Source organism: Dioscorea cayenensis, chromosome 17 (assembly GCF_009730915.1).
Source record: "Dioscorea cayenensis subsp. rotundata cultivar TDr96_F1 chromosome 17, TDr96_F1_v2_PseudoChromosome.rev07_lg8_w22 25.fasta, whole genome shotgun sequence".
NCBI classification, from domain to species: Eukaryota; Viridiplantae; Streptophyta; class Magnoliopsida; order Dioscoreales; family Dioscoreaceae; genus Dioscorea; species Dioscorea cayenensis.
Genome location: NC_052487.1, coordinates 1,292,036 through 1,302,041, shown reverse-complemented (window position 1 = coordinate 1,302,041; position 10,006 = coordinate 1,292,036).

The window sequence follows — 10,006 nt, the reverse complement described above, 5'->3', positions numbered from 1 at the left end:
GTCATTATTAAGGCATTGCTGTAAAGCATGTAGCCCTTGAGACATAAATAATTAATTAATTAAAAGAAAAATAAAAAAATCGGGCCCACCACCAATGGATGATGAATATGGTCCGGGCTTAAAAAAAGGAATATATATATATACAAATATGGAAATAAAAATAAAAAATAAAATCATCACGTGACTCATGTGGCCATGACAGGTGCACATGGAGCTAAAACATTGCATGGATGCATGCAGGCTCAGCACTACTTTAGAAGCCCAGTGATCTAAAAGAAACATCCATCCTATGGATTTATGATATGCATGCATATACATGCAAGTGGGATCCACCATTTAAATGATGAGTATAGGGGTTAAAAAGTATATAATAATAGAAAAACATACTATTGTCCCACCATTTAAAATGATGAAATTTACTAATGTGTGCAGTAGTTTCTTTTAGAATTATTATTAATTATATGATAATGAAAAATGAAATAATCGGCTCACCTTTTGCATTACATAAGGTAAACTTAGGAGTTTCACCATGCACGCTGAATGAAAGACATGTAATATATGCATGGCGCTAAGGTGTTGGAAGGAACCCAAGAGACCCCTTGAATTATCTAAGGTACCTTGAGATAAAAGAAGAAGACAGCAATGACAAGATTACTTGAAGCAATAACAAGAATGATCAAGGAAACGGCAGATTTTAGGAAATGAGACATAATTTATGAGAAGGATATTTCAAAATGACATACGGTGCAGTGATAAAAGCATAGGCAATGGTTAATTTCAAGGCAATAATGAGATATATATCCCAAAATGGCAACAAGGCAGGCAATGCAGTGACAGGGCACAGGCAGCGACAGGCAGCGGCAGGCAACGCAGTGACAAGGCACAGGCAGCTGCAATAAAAAATGATATATAAATATATATATATATATAAGTGATGTAATAAATATGTTTATATAATAAAATAACAAATTTCATAATTCGCAATTTTTCTTGCTTTTATTTGTACTTTTTGCCCTTAATCGGAGGTTCCTAAGGAATGAAAGAACCCACAAAAAACAAAAATACGAGTATTTCGTGATTCGATATATCATGTCTGAGTGTCTTCACGGTGCTAGACACGTATTTTTGATCCCACACTGCACCGGTGGGGACCATTCCTCCTCCCATCTTTGAGGCAAAAAGTGCTGAGTAAAGGCGTTGTTCCTACATCCCATGAAAGAAATCTAATCATGTTTATTTTGTTTTGCAGTGAAAACGAAGAACAAATGGCACTCAAAAACTCAACCACCTCCGAAGTCCAAAACTCACAAATTTCCTTGGCGAAGGGAACGAGGTGCAACCGCCCTAACTCGACATTCAACACTGGAGTCGCAGGAGCTGAGCGACCTTGGCACCATATCCGAAGTCGGTGCAGTCCATCAGAGACCCACACCTTCTGAGGAGAACTCGATGCTCCCGCGGCTTCCATCCAAAGGTCGCCGCCCCAATGTGATTGTTCTCGCAATCGGCGAGGATCGTGATGTTAGGGGAGCACCAAGAGTATCTCGCATTTGAGAGGCTATCCCATCCCTAAAAGGGTAATGGGCTTTGAATGATGATGATGATGAACCCGCTTTCACCATTACAGATAGGGGCGGAAAGTGGAAATTTTCCACTCATCCGAGGAAGACACACCAAAGAAGAAAATTGTGTTTTTCAAGGCTCACACAAAGGAAAGTCAAAAATTCCAAGACAAAAGTTGCGATTTTGTGTCTTTCCAAGAACATAAGAATGATCAAACGAGTACCTTCAATAACCTATTTGAACCTCTTAACCTCGTGAAGAAGAACGCAACCATCGCAGACTTGGCGCCCAACTGAGTAAAAACAAGGTTGGCCGACCTCCAAAGTCCTATCACAGGAATTCATTTGGTCAGAATCTCTACAAGACTTACTCATCATCAAGGAAACTGCAGTCAGAGAAGATAAGACCAAAAGAATTCTATCAAAAGAAGAAGCAATTGATTTCAATAGCGCTAGACAAAGGGTGCTGATCGCTTAGCTCCTACAAGAAATCAACCCAAGGTTGACAGTCTAAATTTCGATGAAGGAGGGAAATGAAAGATGAAGAAATGTCACGGATGTGGGAGTACACACTAGTCTGGATGGTTATCGAAGCAAGAGGAGATCCCGTGACCCGAACAAGAACAACCGGGACTCTACTAAGATCTCAGCAGAAGAGTAGCGACTCTCCGAATGGAGAAGAAGGTTCAAGCCATGGCATGCCGCACATGAGGATCAAGGATAGGGACTAGCCTTCCACCACCCATGTACCAAGGAAAACACAAAGAAGTACAACAACTAAATCAAGATGAAGAGGATGAACCTGCCTTTTATTCCTCAAAAAGGGACATCGTGATCATCGAATATCAAAGACTCAATGACAACATGGCAATGTTGATGGGGTCAATGTTACAAATGCAAAAACAAATTAAAATCCTCATGGAAAAATCAACCCAACAACCCGTGAAGATCGAGGAGTCCAACCCGACGGCGGAGAAAAGCCCTCGGGTCAATAGAACCCCCACGGTTTCCTATGGAGAATGTGCAGAGGTCGAGAAGTCCAACACCACCTCCAAAGGAAACCTTCAGCCATGCAGTAACATGGAAGAACCTCTTATGCTCTCTTGCTCAGAACAATCACTCGTAATGACTGGGAAGAGATACAGTTGAATGGTAGTTGTCGAATTAAATCAAGCCAAAGGAATTTGAGACAAGGGCGAGATGGAGACAAGCCCTCTATCCCGCCTACCACGACTGGTGCCTTACCCCAAAGGGATATAATGTTCCCTAAATTCAAGCAATTTATCTGGGATTAGTAATCTCGACCAACACTTGCTCATTTTTGTCACGGCTTGTGGAGATACAAGCGTGAAGCCATCGCCTCCTCGCATAGCTCTGCAAGTCTCAGCGGTGAGTAGTATTTCGAATGGTATGCAACCGCAACCCGAGTCGATTCAAACATGGCGAAAGTGCTTAAAAGATGCATTTTCGAAAGTACGGTTTGGGGGCATAGTGACTAAAAATCACAATTGTCGACCTAGTAGCCACTCGCCAAAAACAAAAGATGAAAAAGTGGTCGATTACATTATGAGATGGAGGAATTTGAGCATCAAATGTGAACAACCACTCGATCGGGAGTGAAGCAAAAGGGTTTATTGCTAGGGAACATTGATAGTTGGATGTCACCTTTCTTGAGTACATCTAGCATCACCACATTCCAAGGCTTAATCTCACAAGCTAAAAATTAGAAAGGACCAACCCAAGGTGTTGTCAATTTCCAAACCACTTCAAGGAGTGACAAAGACAAATCCAAGAAAAAGCAGAAGACGTCAAGTACACTGCACTACCTTTTAATATTGAGGAAGGGAAAGGCGTAGCAGAGTCCCATAATCCCGAACAAGCTAAGGGTACCTAGCTTAGGGTGCTCATCGACAATGAGTCAAAACCTCTTCCTTCCTTGAAGGATAGGGATGAATAAGAAGTATTCCTTCAGAAGAGATAAAGTACATAAAATCTTCAAAGATGCCGTGAGAGAGGGTCTGCAGCTCCCTGAATACAAAAGACCTGAAGAGCAAAGCAAGACAGATCATCCCAATTATTGTCCATATCATAGGGTGTTGGGACATACAATAGAAGATTGTTATGTTTTGAAGAACTGGGTTGAGCGACAATACCAAGAGGGCAAAATCACACTCTCAAGGAATGTCTTGTCCGAGCAACCAGCTGAACATATACGTTACGTGACTACCCTAAACCCAGAAGGGTCATCTCAAGGGGAAGTCATAGTGGTTGGTAACAAGGTGATATTTACATCAACGTAAGATGACAAACCTTGTGCTATCCCGTAAGAGTTATGGGAAGTATTTGTATCCAAAAAGATCAATGAAGATGTTAAAAAGGTTAGCTGAATTGCGAGGGGATCATTTGAAGCGCTCTCGAGCAACCTCATAAAGGTCACCGACCAAAGCGATCAAAAAGAAAAAGAATAAGAAAAGAAAAGCAAAAAGCGCAAACAATCAAAAGCGCAAGAAATCTATTATTGAGGAGTATATTGAGACCCTTGAAGAATATGAGCAGAAAGAAAGGGTTCTGATTACCCTCAGAGATTATTTTCCTGAAGAAGTCGAGGAGTTACTCAAAAAATTAACTGAGAAAATTGGAAATGAAGAAGATGTGCAAGTGGAGACTTGCAGGGTTATTTCCGGAGGGGAACCTTTATATAACCCAGAAGATGATGATGAATATGATAGCTTCTCTGAGCCAGAAGAGTCATATGACCGTTACGGTCGACCCTATGTCAGTAAAAAGCAAAGAAAGAAGATAGCATTCAGGGAAAGAGTAAAGAAGGCGAACGCCAAGCTCTTGGAGCCCTGCCCACAACTAATGTCCAAAGAACCATATTACACCCCGAAGACCCCAAAATATAAGGTCTTGAAGAAAGTCATGCCTATTGAAGACATCCCTGCTTTCATTCAAAGGGTGACAGAGGAGTCAACTAATAGGCTACGGCAGTTACACATTGAAGATGCTGAGTGGGATGAATTTGGGACATATCCTCCAGAATCATCAGGACAAAATTTTGTTTTAGAAGTCGTAGATTCTCCAGCCCCTTCTAAAGCAACAAATATCAAAGAAAGATCTATCAGGAAAGATAAAAGGAAAGAGCTTTTTGATCAAGCTATAGAAAATGGATTGAATTTGCAAAAACCCAAAAGGCGGCGCCTAATGCATCTTGGTAAACATTCAAGCTACTGCCAATATCACCGGCTTACAGGACACACCATAGAAGAATGTCACGCTTTCCAAAAAAATGGTTGCAAGGACGGGTTTCGTGGAAATTTGACACTCACCGAGGATTACTTTGAAGAAAAAAAGGTGAATGTTATGCTATAAATGCTCATGATGATTCGGGAAGATGAGCTAAACTTCCCACGATGAGGAAGATGAAGCACCACAACATGTACATCGGATGCTGACTTTAGAACTGGAAAACACTTGACCAAGACAGGTTCCAGCTCAAATAACCGAGATAAAGGGAAGATGATTGAAGAAGAGAATGTCTCCCCCAAGAAACCCTCGAAGAAGCCAAACTACAATATTTTGGCACATTTGAAAAAGTCCCAGACTCCTCGAGTATATCGATGCATTGATGATGTCACCGAAGTCGTGGAGTCTTTAATACATACCCCTACAAAATCTCGAGGAGTATCAAGCATACTCACTGAAGTCAACATAAAAGAAGCCCTATATGCATCTCATACATCTTCGATGTCCTTCACAAATAAGGACCTATTACTTGGGACTACTGCACACAATGACATCACTATATGTGACGTGGATTTTGTGATGGAGTAAAGATCAACCGGGTTTTGATTGATCCAGGGTCTTCTTTGAATTTAATGACCCTCAATACTCTTCGAGCATTGGCTCTTGAAGTATGCCACTTATCTTCGGAGAAGATCATTATCCAGGGCTTCAATCAGCACAGCCAAAAAGCATTGGGATCCATCACTCTCCCCCTTAAATTTGAAAAAATATCATCTGATATGAAATTTCATGTAATTGACGCTGATGCATCCTATAAAGCCCTCTTAGGAAGGCCATGGATTCATGAAAACCAGTTGGTTCCTTCAACACTGCATCAATGCGCAAAGTATTTGGTGGATGGGGAAGAGTTCAGAATTGATGGAGAGATCCAACCCTTTGGCATCCATGAAATACACTATGAGGATGCGAGGTATTATCTCAACCCATCCAAGTCAACCAAAGGGGGCAAATTGCCGTGCCCAGAAGAAGTGTCTTTGATCAAGATAGCCAAAACTACTCATGTGCTCCAAAAAAGAGAACCAGCGCCACCTCACTTTGGTAGTGACACTGAGTCATCAGAAGATGAGAGCGATGCAGATATACACCAAAGTAAGGGTCAAATTGAAGGATCTACTGAAGAAAATGCATTATACATTACGAGGATCCCTGATGGTCTACACAAATCCCTGGATGACTTGAATGTAAATACAGTCGAGCATCTAAAAATATTTTATGTGCCAGCTCGGCATGAAAAGGAGAGAGGCATTCTCTTTTATAAGGACAATATCGAGAAGACCTTAAATGATGATATCATAAATATTGAAGAAATAGAAGATGATGAAGCTCAACCCATAAACTTCCCAAGCCATTACCCCAACAAGCTCAGGACAATAGTTGAGAGGTTTGGGAGTATAATCAAGTGGTCAAGGAGGTCACATCAAAGCTTTCGTCGATTATGGCATCCTATACAGACAGATAAGAGAGGAATAGGCTACTCTGAGTTTTCTAGGCACTCATGTTACATGGTAACATTGCAAGAAGAAGAAGAGGAAATAAAGATAAAGAATGCACCACTCGAATTGGAAGACGGGGGCAAGCAACAATTGATGAGTTGGTTGAAATCAACTTGGGAAGCGATGGTGACCCAAGGCCGACTTTCCTAAGTGCACAACTATCAGAAGAAGAAAAAGCATCATTCAAGGCTTTCTTGAAGGAGCATATTGATTGCTTTGCTTGGAACTATAATGAAATGCCAGGATTGGATGATGAGGTGGCTGTTCACAGACTGACCATTGATCCTAATGTTACTCCAGTCAAACAGGCACCAAGAAAGATGAAGTTTGACCTAGAATAAAAGGTGATAGAAGAGACCAAGAAGCTGATTGAAGCAAATTTTATCAGAGAAGAAACATACCCTGATTGGATAGCTAGCATAGTCCCTGTGAAAAAGAAGAATGTGCAAATACGGATATGTGTAAACTTCAGGGACCTGAATAAGGCGTGTCCTAAGGATGATTTTCCCCTCCCAGTTATGGAGCTCATGATCTACAACACCTCAGGGTACGAAATGTTCTCCTTTATGGATGGATATTCTGGATATAATTAAATTAAAATGCATCCAGAGGATCAAAAGAATACTGCTTTCCGAACACCCATGGGAATCTATTGCTATAGGGTAATGCCGTTCGGATTGAAGAATGCAGGAGCGACATATCAAAGAGCTATGACCATAATATTTGATGATTTAATTCACAAAGTCATCGAATGCTATGTAGACGATCTTGTGGTTAAGACAAATTCCAAAGACAAGCATCTTGATGATTTGAGGACGGGCTTTACACGCCTCAGACAATACAAGTTGAAAATGAATCCCATGAAGTGTGCTTTTGGAGTCCTCTCTGGAAAATTCCTAGGCTTTATCGTGAGGCACAGGGGAATAGAGATAGATCCCTCCAAGATAAAGGCCATCCTGGAAATGCCACCTCCTCGGACATTGAAGCAACGACGCTCCTTCCAAGGTCGTTTAGCATATATCAGGAGATTTATCTCCAACCTCTCTGGAAGATGGAAGCCCTTATCTAAATTGGTCAAGAAAAATGCTCCTTTCAAATGGGATGATGAATGTCAGCGAGCTTTCGATGACATTAAACAGTACTTGTTGAATCCACCAGTGCTGGCAGCCCCGATTCATGGAAAGCCTCTGATCTTGTATACGACAGCATTGGAAGGGTCTTTGGGGGCTATGTTGGCTCAAAATAATGAAGAAGGTAAAGAAAATGCGTTATATTACCTTAGCAGGATGTTGGTAGGAGCTGAGAGTAAATATATGCCAATTGAAAAGCATTGCCTAGCTTTGGTGTTTGCAGTCAAGAAGTTAAGACACTACTTGCTAGCGCATAAAGTAGTACTCATATCAAACTAGATCCACTCAAATACCTCATGACGAGGCCGTTGCTTACAAGAAGACTAGCAAAATGGGCATTAATTCTGATGGAATTTGATATAACGTATACTCCACAGAAGGCAATTAAGGGGCAGGCGCTTGCAAACTTTCTAGCAGCACATCCTCGATCTCCCTGATGATTCACCAATTAATCTTGAACTCCCCGATGAAGAGACATTAATGGTGGAAGAAGCAAGGTGGCGACTATACTTTGATGGAGCGTCATCTATAAAACCGGCACTCATGTCCCAAATGCCACAAATCAAAGCTGGAATAGGACTCGTATTCGTTAAACCGGAAGGGGGAATCCTCAGATATGCTCTCTCCCTCACGGAACCATGTACAAACAATGAGGCAGAATATGAAGCCCTCATAGCTGGTTTGGAACTGGTAATCAAAATGGGGATCCAAGACATACACATCTTTGGAGACTCACAACTCATTATCAAGCAAGTCGAAGGAGACTAAAAGATATACAAACTTGAACTTCTTAAATATTATAAGAAGGTCAAAAATCCCCCAAGTGCAATTGAGGAGGGTTTCAAGATCAGAAAATGGAGAAGCTGATTCTTTGGCAAAAGTAGCAAAGGAACTGGCAAATCCAAATTATGAAGAAATCCATATAACCATAAAAAATAGAAGACCCATTAGTACGATCCCCGATGAAGTCGAAGAGGAAAGTGCTGGGGGCAATGCGGAAGTCTTCACTCTCGAAATGCCAAAGGAAGATTGGAGACAACCGTTCATGGAATATTTGAAATATGATAAACTCCCTGAGGATAAATCAAAAGGTCTTCAGATAAAGCGAAGAGCCCTAAGATTCATCCTCATAAATGATATATTATACCGCAGGTCCTATGATTAACTGCTGCTGCGGTCCCTCTCATATGAAGAAGCCCATGAAGTTATGCATGATGTGCATTTCGGGATATGTGGTGCACACCAATCTGGACCCAAGATGCGACTCAAGATCAGACGCTTGGGGTATTACTGGCCAACCATGGTCAGAGATTGCATTAATTATGCTAGAAAATGTAATCTATGTCAGATACATGGAGATTTTATTCATCAACATCCAAATCCTTTACACCCAACAGCCTCCTCATGGCCTTTTGAGATATGGGGAACGGATGTAATCGGTCCTATTGAACCACCATCATCTCTGGGACATCGATTCATATTGGCTGCAACAGATTATTTTTCTAGATGGGCAGAAGCAATCCCACTTAGAGAAGTCAAGACTAAGAATATCCTCAAATTCTTCAGGGAAAACATCCTATATAGATTTGGGACTCCAAGAAGAATTATTTCAGACAACGACCCCGCTTTCAGAAGCTTCAAGGTCGGTAGATTTGCGCAGCATCATAAAATAGATTGGAGATATACATCCATCTATAACGCTAGAGCAAATGGATTGGCAGAAGCATTCAACAAAACCCTCTCAAAGCTGTTGAAGAAAGCAGTGTCTAAAAACAAGAGAGATTGGCATGAAAGACTCCCGGAGATGCTATGGGCATATCACACTACCTATAGGACTCCAACACAGTGCACGCCATATTCTTTGGTATTTGGAACTGAAGCGGTCTTACCTCTTGAAATTCAGATACCCTCCCTGAGAATGGCATTGCAAAATGAAATTTCTAATGAGGATAATGTTCGGCTCCGCTTGGATGAGTTGGACTCTCTTGATAAAAAAAGATTAGGGGTGCAACAAAATCTCGAAGCCTACAAATCACAAATGTCTCAAGCATATAACTAGATGTCTCGTTTTCGGACTTTTACCAAAGGAGAGATGGTCCTTGTCCTCAGAAGACCCATCATCACCAACAAAAAGGCCGGGGGCAAATTCAAAGCAAATTGGGAAGGCCCTTATGTTGTGGAGATCGTCTACGAAGGAGGCGCATATCAACTTATCGATGCCAATGGAGAAAGACCGATGCCACCCATCAATGGTCGTTTCTTGAAGAAGTATTATGTCTAATATAAAAATGTTTTACCTATGACGGAATGTCTGGTCCCTCATAAGGGTTGACTAGTCATGTACAATTAAATGTACTTCTTGAGGCAAAACGTTTATTTTTATGTCATTTCGGTATTAAACTCACTTTTGTACTAAAATTCGTTCAATAAAATAAAGTGACATGTGTTTGTCTATGAAGGAACGTCCGGCTCCATGTAGACCGGTCATGCACAGTTAAGCGTGCTTCCTGAGGCA